General features: G+C 37.1%; 1 long non-coding RNA gene across 1 annotated transcript; it reads left to right on the forward strand.

Annotated features, from left to right (window-relative positions):
* Positions 1-2008: 2008 nt before the first annotated feature.
* Positions 2009-14501, forward strand: LOC135732878 (uncharacterized). The gene is made up of 4 exons (XR_010526837.2): positions 2009-2191; positions 3667-3769; positions 4646-4732; positions 14476-14501. It is a non-coding gene; the product is annotated as an uncharacterized lncRNA (long non-coding RNA).
* Positions 14502-15928: the final 1427 nt, after the last annotated feature.

The following is a 15928-nucleotide window of genomic DNA, read 5'->3' on the forward strand; positions in this document are numbered from 1 at the left end:
AAAACGTTGGCGCTGGCTTTTTTAAAAACGCTGGCGGTGAAAGAGTTAAACAAAAGAAGAGAAAATCACTCGTCTGTAACTTCCGTTACCTTGGTAAAAAGCATTAATCCATAAATAAATGCATTACTAACACAATTTATTGAATCATATCATGAGTTGACGATAAAGTAGATGTCATTCCACTACCTCATCAGTCAGTTAAATAAAATAACTGCTCTGAGCCCTTGTCACTTTCAATCAGACTTAAGATATTTTTTAACGGATCTGTTTTGCACTAAATTTATCTTACCTGCACAGTTGTTCACTTCACTGATTTGCACTATATTTGTCATTTGCCGTGCACTGCTTTATTTAACTATATTTTTTATTTTATGTTATTATATGCCTTTGTTTTCTTCTTTTTTTCATATTCCCTTATTGTATAGTTGTTTCTACAATTTATATTTTTCTAGATTTTTAGGCTTTAATTTAAATGTTATCTGTAAGCACCGGGGTCTGAGAGTAACGCAATTTCGATTCTCTGCATGTATGTACTGTATATGTGGAAAATTGACAATAAAGCATAAAGCATACTTGAACTGCAATGCCATGTATACTCGCTCATGCATTAACCTCATAGATTATGACCTTAGTTAATCAACCATACTTATTCAGGGGAGCTTGATGAACTTGCAGCTTTCTTTCAGCAAAGCCCTGATCATAACAATCACATAATAAATCAAATAGTCAAAGTAACAGTGAACAAAAAGAAACTTATCAAAACAAAAACATCAAACATTTGACTGCGGTCAGGCCACCCTCCACTTTGAAAAAGACGGTCAAACTAGCCCTGGTATTACATTCAGCAACAGGTGCATTTCTGATGTATATTGGAGCGAAACAGAATTACAGCGTTGATCCTACAAGTAAAAAAATATATATTTTACCCTATTTTCTACATAAACACACCCTATTTGACACCGAATAGCTATGATTGCTTGTTATTTTTTATTAGGGGCTCGCGTACAGGGTTTTAGTGGGCATTAGTGCATTGTAGTAGTTTTTATGTGAACTGTTATTTTAGAAAGCCACCAAATGCCATTGTTATACAGACAGTAATCTAAATACAATACTATAAGGAGCGTGATATCACTGAATTAATCTGAATTTTGGTGCAGGCAACAATACTGAGGCCTCTTGTGACGACAAATTACCGCGAGAGCAGACAGCTTCTTTAAACGTTATCGAATCTCGCGGTACTTTGATGTCATAAACCGAACCGTCTGCGCTGCACAACGCCGTGTGACATTGAATACAGTTTTTTTTGTGGCACAGTCAGTACTTCAGTGTTTAAAACAATCTCGTTTACAGTAGCTATTTTTTACCCAAATTCTATAAACTCGATTTGACAGCGGCTTAAAAAAGTTTAAGAACCACTGCCCAACAGCCAGAGGGCTCTCTCGTGCAGAAACTCAATGCACTGCAGACGAAGAATGGCTAAAGCATATGTTTATATTTTGCTGTTCTTCGAACCTTTTCAGGTATTTTGTTGATAATAAAGAATATGTGTAATGATTATGTTTGACCATTGTTGCTTTTTCAAATGCATAACGACTCCCTACTTAAATGATGCATGTAAATGTACACATATACCTCAATGACATTGTTTTTTATTGCGTTTATTCTTTTTATATTGATTGAATATGAAAACGTTATTTTATCTGACTGAAATTTGTGTTTAATACTGATTTATGTTGTTTTCTGTTTAGTGTGTCCTGTTACTCGCTACATTGTTTATTCGTCAAATAAAAACGAGACGAAAGTGTCAGAGGGTGATGATGGATAGAATCTGTGGTCGCGAGGTTACACGTACACACACAACTAAAGTTACTTCCTTTGGCGCTGCGCAGAGCAATCGTATGAAATCAAAATACTGCGAGAGCGAATCGAATGCATATGGAGAAGTCTGGTCTCGCGGTACTTCGATGTCAAACGCTGAATGGCTTGCCACCGTAGTGGGACATCTGCATGCTGCGTATGTCATAAACTGTAGAGAAAAGTTCGCGTCTGGTCTGAGAGAAGAGATAAAGAGCAAACATATGAATGCATATCACATTTGCTTCAGTCAAGGGACCCTTTGTTAAACATGTGATGCTACAATCAAAAAAAAAATTAAAGCGCGATTGCATGAGGGTCATCCCGCAACTCAAAGGCAAGCACAAATGTTTATACTCTGATGCTACTTTATCAGCTAACCTGAGCTAGTAAGTTACATAACTTGATATAACTTACTAAATAAGCCAAAATAAACCAGCGAGGTCCTGTACTGATTGCCCAAGTAACTTAAGTACATTATAAGATTGATAATAAGTGTACAATTTCACTGTCCTCACATTTAATCAAGTATGCTGTAATGTATTTACTGTAAAGAGGGATGCATGACGGAAGAAATGTAGTGCACTTTATGTGAAATAGTGGTGTTACGTACTACATGTGTTTACAATCAATCTTTCAAATGAACAACTTCACGTTTTTAATATGCATGATCATATTTCTGTTAGTGTAATTTTAGTTTACTGGAATTTTTTAATATTAAAATTATATCTTTTTTAGGATAGGCCTATATAAGAATATTTGGTAACACTTTACAATAAGGTTCATTAGTTAACAGTAGTTAATGTATTAACCAACTTGATAAAACCATGAGCAATACATTTGTTACATTATTCATTCATCTTTGTTAATGTTAGTTAATAAAAATTTAAGCTTTAATTGTTTGTTCATGTTAGTTCAGAGTGCATTAACTAATGTTAACAAGCTTTTAATAAAGTATTAGTAATTGTTGAAATTAACATTAACAAAGATGAATAAATGCTGGATAAGTGCAGTTCATTATTAGTTCATGTTAACTAATGTAGCTAACTAATTAATGTTAACTAATGAACCTTATTGTAAAGTGTTACCATATATTTATATCACAAAGTTAGGCTATATATTTTTCAGCATGGCACATTCAAGTACACAATGACACTAGACTGAAATTAAATGGTTTAAATTAAATTTAATGTAGATTTCTAGACTAAAATCTCATGGCATTTAGTTGAATAAAATTAGACTAAAACTAAATCAATTCAGATGACAAAAATATGACTAAAACTAAATTAAATTTTAGTCAAAAGACTATGACTATGTTTAATCTGTGTTTGTTCTGCCAGGTCAAAATTTTGAGGTGTTTGATTTCTTTTCTATATTAGGAAATAAAACCTCATAAATAAACTTTCTTAGTTTTCACTGCCCAGACCTACAATGTCTCTTTGTGTTGAGGACTAGTGCATCTTTGAGCCAACATTCAGTACGAGTAAAAATACTTGAGTACATTTAAATTGGGTTACTTTAATACTTTTACTCAAGTCATATTTAAATTGGTGACTTGTAACTTGTAGAGGAGTAATTTTTACAGTAAGGAATTTGTACTTTTACTCAAGTATGGCTTTCAGCTACTCTTTACACCTCTGATTATTATTAATAACTTGCATATTAAATTGCATTATACATGTTCAGATGTTCTGTTAAGTTCTTTGAAGGATATGAATGGCAGATCACATAGATTATCTTTCACACTATCTTTAAGCTTCATGCTATAAATGTTTCACATAATATTTAATGCTCTTTTACCTTGATTGTTAGGGTTGTGTTCATACCAAGCATTTGATTGCTCATCTGCTTTGAAGAAAGTTGGGGCTTCCTGCTGCGATTGTCTGAAATGTCTAAATTCTGAAAGATGAAAGCCGTGAGTCATAGGAAGTCTGTTTTAATAATGTTTATTTACAGTGTATTTTTATTCTGCTTACCTGAATTGTGCAGAATTCTGCTTGATGTTTAGTCCACCTGTTGGCTGGCACTGGCGCCTGACAGTTTTCTCCATCCTTTGAATAAAGGCCACCACGAGTGGTCATGTTAACCAAATATTTTGAATCTTGGTAAGTCTGTCTACATCTAAACATTTAATAAACTGACAATGTGTTAGGTCATTTAAACACATAATTTTTCTTTTATAGGGTAAAGCCTATAAATGGCAAAAACTGATCTGCACATTTTTTGCGTTTTACACAGATTTTTATGTTGCATGTTAACGCTTTAACCATTATTTTTTTTTTTTTTTTTTTTTTGTTTATGTGCACATGTCTCCGCCTGTAAAAGGTAAACGTCACAAATGGAAGTAAATAAAAAAGCTTGAAAAGTGTTTTTGTTATAAGCTGATTTTTGATAGTTTTCCTCTTATCATGTGCATGTAAACATACTCAATGTCTTTGTTTAGCCTGGCTGTGTCTCAAGTCACAGTTAGCGCGAAAAGTCGTTTGTCCAGAACAGTCGTGAAATCTAATAACAACTGCAACTCCAACAGTCTAACATGATGGTTGAATTAAACAGAGATAAACACACACTTTATGTCCATATAGACCACAAGATTTGAGTTCAAGCAGATTAAGAGAGTTAAGTTGATTGAGTTAAGTTGTAATTGTTTGGCTCATATTATTGTATTATAATTGATAATGACAATTTTCTTACATCCCTTGTCTGTCAAAATGACAAACATTAAGAAAGTTTAATGCAACCTTTGGTTGTAAAGCAGATTTTAAACTGATGATCTTCATTCTGTCACTAGGCCACCATAATCCATGTGCACCAGCTGTGAAAAGTGCAGGACAAACATCTTCCTCCACCTGTGAGTCTTTTCCCACATGTAGATAAGGTAATGAATTATTTCAAAATATGCTGAATGAAAGCTTTGTTTTATTGGGGTTGTCACACCTGGCTCAATTGTGCAACATAAATGGAGACGACACGGCGGAATCAATTAACATAACATTTATTAAATAACATAACATGATAAGAAAATCAATTATAGAGCGTGGTTCTGGCAAACTGCTCCCAAGCACAGGACAGCCACCTCGCTGAATGCCAATCTCAGGCTTTTATAGCATCACGAATGTTACAGGTGTTTTCAATTCCCGCCCCAATCAGGACCTGCAACACAGAAAACAACCAACACCCTAACCAAGTACAACTCAACCCTAACAACCCCCCCCCCCCAAAAAAGTACCCCACATAATCATGAAACATAAATCATAAATAAACTTACATCAGCTGCAGACATAAGTAATGTGTCACTCAAGCTCAGGAGCACGTGACAGGGTATCGGCCAATACATTCTCCACTCCTCTAATGTGTTTAATCGTAAGATTATAAGGCTGTAGGAACTGTACCCACAGCATTAAACGTTGGCTCAGACTCTGTAATGAGTGCAGGAACGTCAAGGGATTATGGTCAGAAAAAAATAGTAATTGGACTTCCTCCCCCCACATAAACATCAAAATGTTGAAGAGCCCAAATCAGTGCCAACGTTTCCTTCTCAATAACTGAATAGTTCAGCTGAAAGGAGTTGAACTTACGAGAAAAATAACTGACTGGGTGATCAATACCATCAGAATGAGTCTGACACAGAACAGCTCCCGCTCCCACCTGACTTGCGTCAACCTGAATTTGAAAGGGAAGATCACTTTGAGGCGCCGCTAACACCGGAGAGGCAGACAACAGCATCTTCACATTTTCAAATGCCTTTTGACAAGTCAAACTTGACCGAGTTCTTTAAAAGGTTAGTCAATGGACAAATAACGGATGAGAAATTAGGGCAAAAATTACGATAGTAATTAGCCATCCCTATAAATCTCAATAGCTCCTTTTTAGTGCCCGGGGTGGGGAAATTCTCTATCGCGCTCACTTTAGCGCGCAATGGACACACCATCCCTTGGCCAACTTCCCTTCCCAGATAAGTCACCGTTGCCCGTGCGAAACCACATTTAGCCAAGTTCACAGTCAAATTGGCCTCTGCTAAACGCCGAAATAATTCTCGTACTCTTTTCACATTCTGCTCCCAATCATCGCTGTAAATTATCACATCGTCCAGATAAACGGTGATCCTTCCAAACCCAACACCACACAGTTCATTAATCTCTGAAAGGTCGCCGGCGCGTTTCGTAATCCAAAACTCATAACAGAATAAGAGTATAATGTTATGAAAGGAGTTATCTCTTGTGCCCGCGGTGTCAAAGGCACCTGCCAGTATCCCTTAAGTAAATCGAATTTACTAACGTACTTTGCAGAACCCACTTGATCCACACAATCCTCCATCCTTGGGATTGGAAAAGCGTCAGGTTTGGTGATTTTATTGATTTTTCGATAATCCGTACAAAACCTGAACGTTCCGTCCGGTTTACTAACTAGTAAGCATGGCGAAGCCCAGCTCAAACAGGACGGTTTGGCAATGTTATTTTGTAGCATGTATTGAATCTACGACTCCAATTTTATCCGCTTTTCAACCGGAACACGATAAAAGCGCTGACGTATAGGTGAAACATCACCCACGTCTATGTCGTGCTCTATTAAAGGAGTTTGTGATGGAGCATCCCCAAACAGTGACGGAAACTAAGATATCAATTGTGACAGTTCAACTCTTTGTAACGGTGATAAATGGGTCAGCAAGCCATCCAAATTTTTTAAAGTCTCTGAATTTTTTAAACGCGGTTGCATTATACATCATCCAAAAATCGAACCCCCTCCATCTCTCCCAGAACAGACTGACCTAGCCCAGTTATAACACTCACCACCGCAGATGGTTTAACATCAACTTGGTTACAGTCACGGGAAAAAAAAGGTTTCAATAGATTCACGTGACAGATTTGGGTTACTTTTTTCCTGTCCGGAGTCGCAATCTCATAATTAAGATCGGATATAACACGCACGACAGTATATAGTCCCGCAAATCTTGCGCAAAACGGAGAGCCTACTAAAGGTAACAAAGCCAAAACCTGATCACCCGTATTATATGCACATTGTTCCGACTTGCGATCAAATAGCTTTTTCATCTTTATTTGCGCTTTTTCAAAATTTTTCTGCGCAGCTTGACCAGCAAAGAACAAGCGCCTGCGGAAACCGTTCACATACTCCAGCAAACTTTGTGGAGGTTGTTTTCCTATTACATGATCACCCACAACAGCAAGTGGACCACGTACCTTATGTCCGAAAACTAATTCATTGGGACTAAACCCCAAACTAGACTGTGTAACCTCCCTTGCAGCTAACAAAAGCCATGGAAGTCCTTCCTCCCAATCTCAATTTAATTCAACACAATATGCTCGCAAGAGAGACTTAAGCGTCTGATGAAATCGCTCCAACGCACCCTGACTCTGAGGATGGTATGCGCTGGACTGGTTATGTTGAATTCTCAACTGTTTTAAAATGTCAGCGAACATATGAGATGTAAAATTAGATCCCTGGTCACTTTGAATGACCTTAGGGATACCAAATATTGAAATAAATTGAGTCAATGCCTTAACCACGGATCGAGTTGTAACATTACGCATTACATAAGCCACTGGGTAACGAGTATTTTGACACATAATAGTCAAAAGGAATTTATTTCCCGACTTAGAGGGAGGTAGTGGACCAACACAGTCCACTAATAGATGTTCAAAAGGTTGATCCACTGAAGGTATTGGATACATTGGGGCCTGTGGTAGGGACTGATTTGGTTTTCCCATCATTTAGCACGGATGACAGGTTTTAATAAAGTGCGAGATTTCTTTTTTCAACAGCGGCCAATAAAAATGCTTCAACACTCTGTCATACGTCTTTTTAACACCCAGATGACCCGCTATATCTCCGTGAGCCAACTGAAAAAAAAACGTTTTTAACCCAGGATCCTCCCGCTGGGCATTCACTAATTCTGCACGAGAGAATTTAAATAGAAGAGACAATCTTGGAGCGACAAACTTAAATGGTCTACGAATGTCACCAAAATCACCATCAGCATTTAGCTCCTTTGTCTTAGACCGTGTAACAACACAAACTGCACCTTCCGATAAATCATCACAACCCTGGTCAGGAAGGGACAACGAAGTCACAATCGGTGATGGGGCTAGTACCGGCCACACACTCTCTCCAGCCAAATTATTTCCTAAAATGATCTCCACTTCCCCACTGACTAACCGAGACTGTAAAACAAACTTATGCAAAGGAATAGACAATGTTTGCAATGCAATTCCTTGGATCAAAACATCCTTACCCACATATGAAGCAGATGAGAATGGAGTAAAGATCGACCGATATATCTGTTTTCCGTTTTTCCGATATTTTCCCCGATATTTGAGCATTTTCCGATGATCGGATATCGGTTTTGTAATATCGGATTGACCGATAAACGAGATAATTGAGAATTGCGCGCTGAACGCATCTGAGGAGAGGAGCTCACAGCAGCAGCAGTGTGCACAGTAATATGAAGGCGGAGTGACGCGACTTCATTAAAAGAACTTTGAGTATACTTACTTTGCATATTTGCAGGCATTTATAACACATCTTATTGTGCATTAATGTATTTTATGTTAAATAAGTTGATTTATTAAAAGCAATGTATGCAGCTTGTCCAAGAAAAGAGACAAACTCACAGAGTCCCAATAACGACGTAGATTTGCATGAATAAAACAGCCATGAATTAATGCTTTGTGGAATTAAAAACGCTCAATTAAAATAGTTTTTCTGTTATTTATGCGTATCATTAGCATCGTAAAATCACGTTCATATTGCTGTTCACTTACCGGGGTTGAAGGATAGCCACCACTTTTAACAAGATTTACCCTAAGTTATATTAACATTTACCAGATAAACATTATTTTGCTAAAATATCTAAATGAATGTCTGTGGATATTAATTAATTATTAATTACCTCCGCAAGCGGTCACAATTTGATAAAGTAAATGCGTGAGTAAATGCATAGATAAACAGCTCTGTCAACAGCCATTTCATAAGCTTTAACAACAAAATATTCATTATTCTGACATCAAATACCAGTTAAGAAATTCAATGATATATAAGCAGTTTTGTTTGTTACTTTCCTGAATGCATTCCAGTCAGTGATATTATTTGTAAAATCTCTTTGCTAACTACTGGTTGGATTGCTGAAGGCTACAGGTTGCTGGTCAAGACAATGATATTATATCTCAAAAAAGGCACTTAATCCACCTGTTTTACTCTATAAAATATGTACAATATGCAGCCAACTCCGCTATACTGTTCTCTCTCCCGCGCCATCAAAACCGCAGCGCGAACTTTGGATCAGTCCATTTCTGACGAAATGATAGGGGTGTTTGGAATGGTCCATGTATTGGGAATATAGTTTCTACATTATTCATTAAATTAATATTATTCTTCACTCTTTCAGACCCCTCTATTTATGACTGTATGCAAAGTGATTATGGAGTGATTATGATGATGATTATTATTATAAGGGTTTGTTCAGTTCAGTAGTGTTGTAGTAATTATGTCAAAAACAGAAGTATAACAATAAATAAAAATCGGTTCAGCATATCGGTTATCGGGCACATAAGCATCCAAATATTTGTTATCGGCATCAGTTTAAAAAAATGAGTATCGGTCGATCTCTAAAGTATAGACTCCAAAATGAAGGACTCTGATGATCCAGTATCTCTCAAGACTCTCACAGGTACACGTTTCTGCCCCTCAAAAAGAGAAACACATCCTTCAGAAATAAAAGGTACATAACCTTTATTTTCGATTTCCGAACAGACCTTTTTTGTTGCAACAAATTTTCCGTAACCGAGGCACGCGACAAACAACTCGTTAAAAGCACAGGTGTAGAACTCTTATACTTTCCACGTCCCTGTTTGCTTTCAAGTACAGGACATTCATTCTTCCAGTGTCCAACCTCCAAACAATAACGACACATGGAATCAGTTACTATCCTTTGCGACGGTTGTCTTCGATCATTTCGTTGCAGTTGCTTAGGATAAAAAATTTCAACAATCGCAAATCGATTTTTGTGTATCAAAACAAAATCATCTGCTAACGATGCAGCTTCAACAGCAGTACGGGGCTTATGTTCGTTAATATAAACTGCAATTGGTTCAGGGACGATGTTCTTTAACTGTTCAATAATCATCATTTCGCGTAACTCACCAAATGACAATATGTTAGATGTTGTACACCAGCGATCAAAATGGTTACTTAACTCTCTTGTAACCTCCACATGCGTTTGTCTCTCACCATTTCTCCAAGACCGAAACCGTTGGCGATACGCTTCTAGAACTAGTTCAAAAGCTTTTAACACAGCAGCCTTTACACTATCATAATTCTTTCTTTCCTCTGCTGGTAAAGCAGTATATGCTTCTTGTGCTCTCCCCACTAAAACAGATTGAAGCATTACTGTGCGGTCGGAAATAGGCCATCCCCGTTCGTCAGCTATACTTTCAAATAATAAAAAAAACCCGTCAGGATCACTTTCATTAAAGACAGGTAACAATTTCAAATTATTAATCAAGTTAAATGAACCATCAGTGGGACTGATAGGTCTGCCCTCACCTTGAAGCTTTAAGCTCTCCAATTTTAACTGAAACTCCTGATTCTGTCTCTCTGCAGCCAATTTCTGATCATGTTTCATTTTTTCAAAATCCATTTCCCGCTGTCTCGCCACATTAATTTAAGTTTTTCTACTTCTATTTCTTGTTCACGCATCTCTTTTTCGTGCGTTTGTTGCGTATCAAGAAGTTCTTTCTGTTGCTCAAATGACAAACCAACCAAAGAAACGACGGATTTTTGCACAACCACAGGACTAGCCCCAGGTTAGGGGTGTGCAAAAAAATCGATTCACATTTGAATCGCGATTCAAGCTTTGACGATTCAGAATCGATTCATAGCATTACAAAAATCGATTTATAAATTTTTTTGTAATGCCGGGTTACTATTGTCCTGAAATGAGTTTATCTCAGTATTCCCATAGATGGCGCTGCGTCGTATTCACTCTGACGCCTGCACACTCTTGTCTCATGCTGAGTCCCAATTCGCCTACTTATACTACGACCTAAAAGTATGTACTGTTTTTGTGAGGAAATGTACATACTTTTGAGTGTGTAGCAAAAGAGTATGCACGTTCTGGGACGCACTTCAATGACGTCATGCAACGTGAACGAAAACGTGGTTGCCTAGTTACGCACACCACGACTGTTAACAATATTTCATTCATTCTTGTAACTTATGTCAAATATAATTTTATTTACTATTCCCATCTTTATTTCTCATCATTTTTTTTCACAATAGATTTTACAATGTGTTCTACCAAGTTGAGGAGTGAAGTAGAGCGTCATTAGAACCAAACGCAGGCCGTTTGTGAGGCGTCTGGTTCTGACGTTCATGTTCTATGTGTGTAACAAAAGCTACTTTTTTTAAAGTCCAAATATTAAAAAGTTTATAGTATAACTATTGTTTAACGTATTTTATACTTGCATATAACTCAAAAATACCCAGATAAAATGAACCATGCTTTTACTACAGTAAAAGTGTAGGAACCATGTTTCTTTCGCTGGACTAATAAAGTTAACATTTCTACAGCCACAGTATTACTACAAATAAGAGGGTCAGTGTGGTTAAGCTCCTCCCTCTCGCACGCAATGGGTTGTGGGCAATATTAGCCGTTAGAGTGTGCATTGATCTGCACGTCGAATTCTAACCGGAAATAGTAGACCATCCGGGTATCTTTGGAATACTCATTTCAACATACTACGATTTGGGACGTACTAATTCTAGTTTCGAATACTATTTAGGACGGATAGTATGCGAATTGGGACTCAGCAACAGTGTTTCCCACACATTGACTTTACTTGGGCGCGCTGCCCAGTTATATTAACAAGTGCCCAAGTATATCTGGCATCAAATTTTATCTTTTTTGTTTTTCTGTGATGATGACACTCTTTAATAATGACATTTTGTGTGCGACATGATGAGTTCGATGTATTCGTTCACGTGCTCTCTGTTTCTCAATGAATTGGGATGCGATGCGAACAAGCTCGTGTCACATTGTATCCTTCATGTTTCTGAACTTGAGCAGAGTTTTAACATTAGAGGACTTCACGGAGCACCCGCGGACCGTATGGTTCCGGGTTTGTATTTGAAATGGTCAGTCGGGTCCGGGTCAGTCATAGTTCAATTACTTCGGGTCCCAAGTCTGATTAATATTGTGTGTAAAAGCCGAGTCGATCGGAGAATGGCCGCGAGCGCTACCGCGCTAAAGCTCGTGTGCAATTTCAGCGTGCCTGCGGTTTCTATGGCGATAACTGGCTCTTTTCTATTATTATTAATAAACCATATATTTTCTAAAATCTATTGCACTGAACGAGCAAAGCTCAAGATGACTCAAGATTTACAAAACGCAAAGCTGTAATGTAAAGTCCCCTGTCACTGGGACAGCAAGTAGACTTTTGAATCTGAAATAATGAGTAGATTTAGCTTTTTTTTAAATCGGCAAGAGAGAAATAGAAAGAGAGGCACTTTTCCTGCTTCTGCTCTATCTAATAGAAATAATAACCATTATAACACCAGTCACATTTATAATCTATAGACCTGCACTGTCTATCATTTAATACACTATATCGTTGTATTTAATAGAGTTTGATAAAAGGGGTCATCTAATTGCTTCATAACAGTCTTTATTTTTGCATAAAGACATAAAGTAATATCAAACTACATTTAATTTGTTGTGTTTCTTTTCTTTAAAATTGTATATCTCCTATAATCAGTCACATAGGAAAAGTAAACTAAATTTACATACTGTGAATCGTTTTTTTAAAATCGAGAATCGTTTTTGAATCGAATCTTGAGCCTAAAAATCGGAATCGAACCGAATCGTGAAATTTTCTGAATCGTGCACCCCTACCCCAGGTGTTTCTTGTTCTTCGGTAATTGATAGAACCTGACGATCTCCTAATTCATTTTTTACCATCTGACGGAGCTCATCCTTTCTCAATCGCTTATCAATGCCACTCAATTCATACAGATTTATAATTTCCCATAACTGTTTCTTAGAGCACAAATTTAATAGCTCACCCGAAGGTGTCTTACAAAACTGCTCTACTAATGTCATAATGTAACAAAAATCCAAACTATCAAATACTTCAACCAATTTTAACCATTATCCAACTGATGTACTTCTTAAGGATAAAACTGTGCACACATCTTCAACTGCCACCTAATCTTAACAACAAAAAATCTAACTAACTACTCCCTAGTCTTCGTGCGCTTCCAAGAGTCAAGCCCTTTGAAGCACCCAAATACCGTTGGTGTGTATCTGAACAAATAGTCCAGAAACAACACCACGGCAGTGCACTCAACCCAGGAGAAACACAAAAATAACAAACTAAAATAAAAAAACAACGCAAAGCGTTGCTACAACCTAACTGGGAGTTAAAAAAAACGGCACAGTTTAAACCCCAAGCACTTACCCTAAAGAACCACGCTCTAAACAAATGTTCCACTCGGTCTCTCCATATAACCAATTCCACAAATATAACCAAACAAATCAATCAAAAGTTGGACGAGCCCCCATATGTCACACCTGGCTCAATTGTGCAACATAAATGGAGACGACATGGCGGAATCAATTAACATAACATTTATTAAATAACATAACATGATAAGAAGATCAATTATAGAGCGTGGTTCTGGCAAACTGCTCCCAAGCACAGGAAAGCCGCCTCGCTGAATGCCAATTGCAGGCTTTTATAGCATCACGAATGTTACAGGTGTTTTCAATTCCTGCCCCAATCAGGACCTGCAACACAGAAAACAACCAACACCCTAACCAAGTACAATTCAACCCTAACAGGGTGCATTATTTTAATTATTTAATTATTTTGCAGATGAGTCACATTTGATTTTCCATATATATGAAAAACAACTTGTTCCACATCCAATGTTTATCATACAATGTGAATTGAAGACTATGAGAACAAACACATATGTTTGAATGTAGGCAATGCAACAAATGAAAAAGGATTTAAAACAAATGCTAAATACCTTATTACTCATTGATTATTGACTTTATACTATGGTCACTTGCATTTGTTTATATGCACCATGAAAAAGGACTGGGATGATAAGAGAACCATTATTTGCATTATTATTTTATATACAGTTTTAGAACTGTGCTTGATACATGATAAACTATGTTGTCAAGACCATAAAATATTCAACTTTTGTGAAGAATTCCCATTCCAAAATAATAATATATCCCCCTCTATATATTTGTATTCATAAAGAAATATTTAAACTGTGGTGCATAACTATTTTTATGGAAATAAGTTAGCAAATGTTAATGTTAATGAAAAGTTAATTTCTGTCACTGGTGCAAAATAACTGCCATACAGAACATGAAGAATAGCCAAAACTGTGGTATTGAACCAGACATAAAACATTGTGAGAATCTTGATGTATCACGGTGGGTAGCATCTATTATTTAGGTGGTTAACAGGTCTGTTTGCATTTAATTGCATTGTTAATAACTTGGGGTTCATAGTCCAATATTGATTGTGAGGATTATTAAAATTTTCCTTAATGTTCTAACTTCTTTCTTTCTTTCTTTTCTTCATGCAGCACTTCAGGATGAACCAGCCTGTGATCGGTTAAGATGCACAGATTCAACTCTGGCCCAATCGTCATCCCAACACCTCATCTGCCCATCAGTTTCGTTTAGTTTCTGTGTATTTCAAAAGGTCTTATAAACTTTAAATGAGACTTTGTGTAAAGCAGGGGTTCCCAAACCTTTCATTCCACAACCTTTTAAGCCCGGGATACACTGCAGGATTTTTGCAATCCTATGAGATTATTACCTTATCACACTGTGCGTTCTGGATCGTTTAAACTTGGGTACGACAAGCATTTGGAAGACTGTACGATGAAGACACCTATTGATTGGACGGCTGTGACACATGTTAGCGCAACGTCATCAGCCTACGCTAGTGGGTAACAAATACAGGTCTGCAGGTTGTAGCAGCAAACACGTTGATGTGCGTTGATCATGCTGAATTTCTGAATTTCTTTGGTCCCAAGACCAGGAAAACGTCATCTTTGAACCTCTCTCACTTGCAGTGCCGGTCCTAGATGCTGGGGGGCCCTAAGCAAAGCTTTGTGAGGGGCCCTCTGTCAGTGCATTCAGACCCTTATAGCATAGCACACATACATCTCGGAGACGTCTATTTGATGTCTGCGTTTACATCTGCAAGATGTCTTATTTAAATTGTTTTCTCATCTGCAATACGTCTGTGAGACGTCTCCTAAAAGATGTCATATAGACATATTGAAGATGTCTGCAAGACGTTTTTGATTTAGAATGTATGTAAAGCAGCTCTTTTCCTTTATAAGATGTTTTTACACACCAGATGTATTCCAGATCTCCAGATCTTTACCAGACATCTCACAGACGTACCTGTGCTATCTGGGTAAAACCCAGTCAATGTTGCTGTTAGTTAGTTGTTAACTAACCACATAGTGTATTATCTTATAGCTGTATAATATTCCCATATGCACATTACTTTGAAACCCTGACTGATAAACTTGCTGATTATAACATGAAACATGTATTTGCTGATAAGTTGTTTTGATTTAAAATGTGTTGTGAGAAGCACTAAAAAATTAACCTGATCTAAATGAATGTAATGAATCAAATTAAATTACATATAAATACATACTGTTAATACACAGGGGTTAAATTGGGATTTGTTATGTGGGGGGGGGGCTCTGTGGGGAGGGGTACTTCGAGGGGTAACATGTTTAATACTGATGACAGCAAAGCCACTGGTGTGTTTCAATGACATTCTGGACCTCTGATAGGATTTGATAAGTTTCAGCTTTAAAAGAGCATTTCACCCGTAGAAACATTAATCTTTATTGAAAGTGTTATATTTGTAGTCGAAATGTAACATACATTTAGAATTTGGTGCCTATTTGACAGAGAAAAGGGGTGTTTGTAGTCTCATTCCCTCAACAAAGACATTGCACTTCCTTCTTTCAATGATGCAAAATGATGATTTTTACATCATTGAAAGAA

Source organism: Paramisgurnus dabryanus, chromosome 9 (assembly GCF_030506205.2).
Source record: "Paramisgurnus dabryanus chromosome 9, PD_genome_1.1, whole genome shotgun sequence".
NCBI lineage: Eukaryota > Metazoa > Chordata > Actinopteri > Cypriniformes > Cobitidae > Paramisgurnus > Paramisgurnus dabryanus.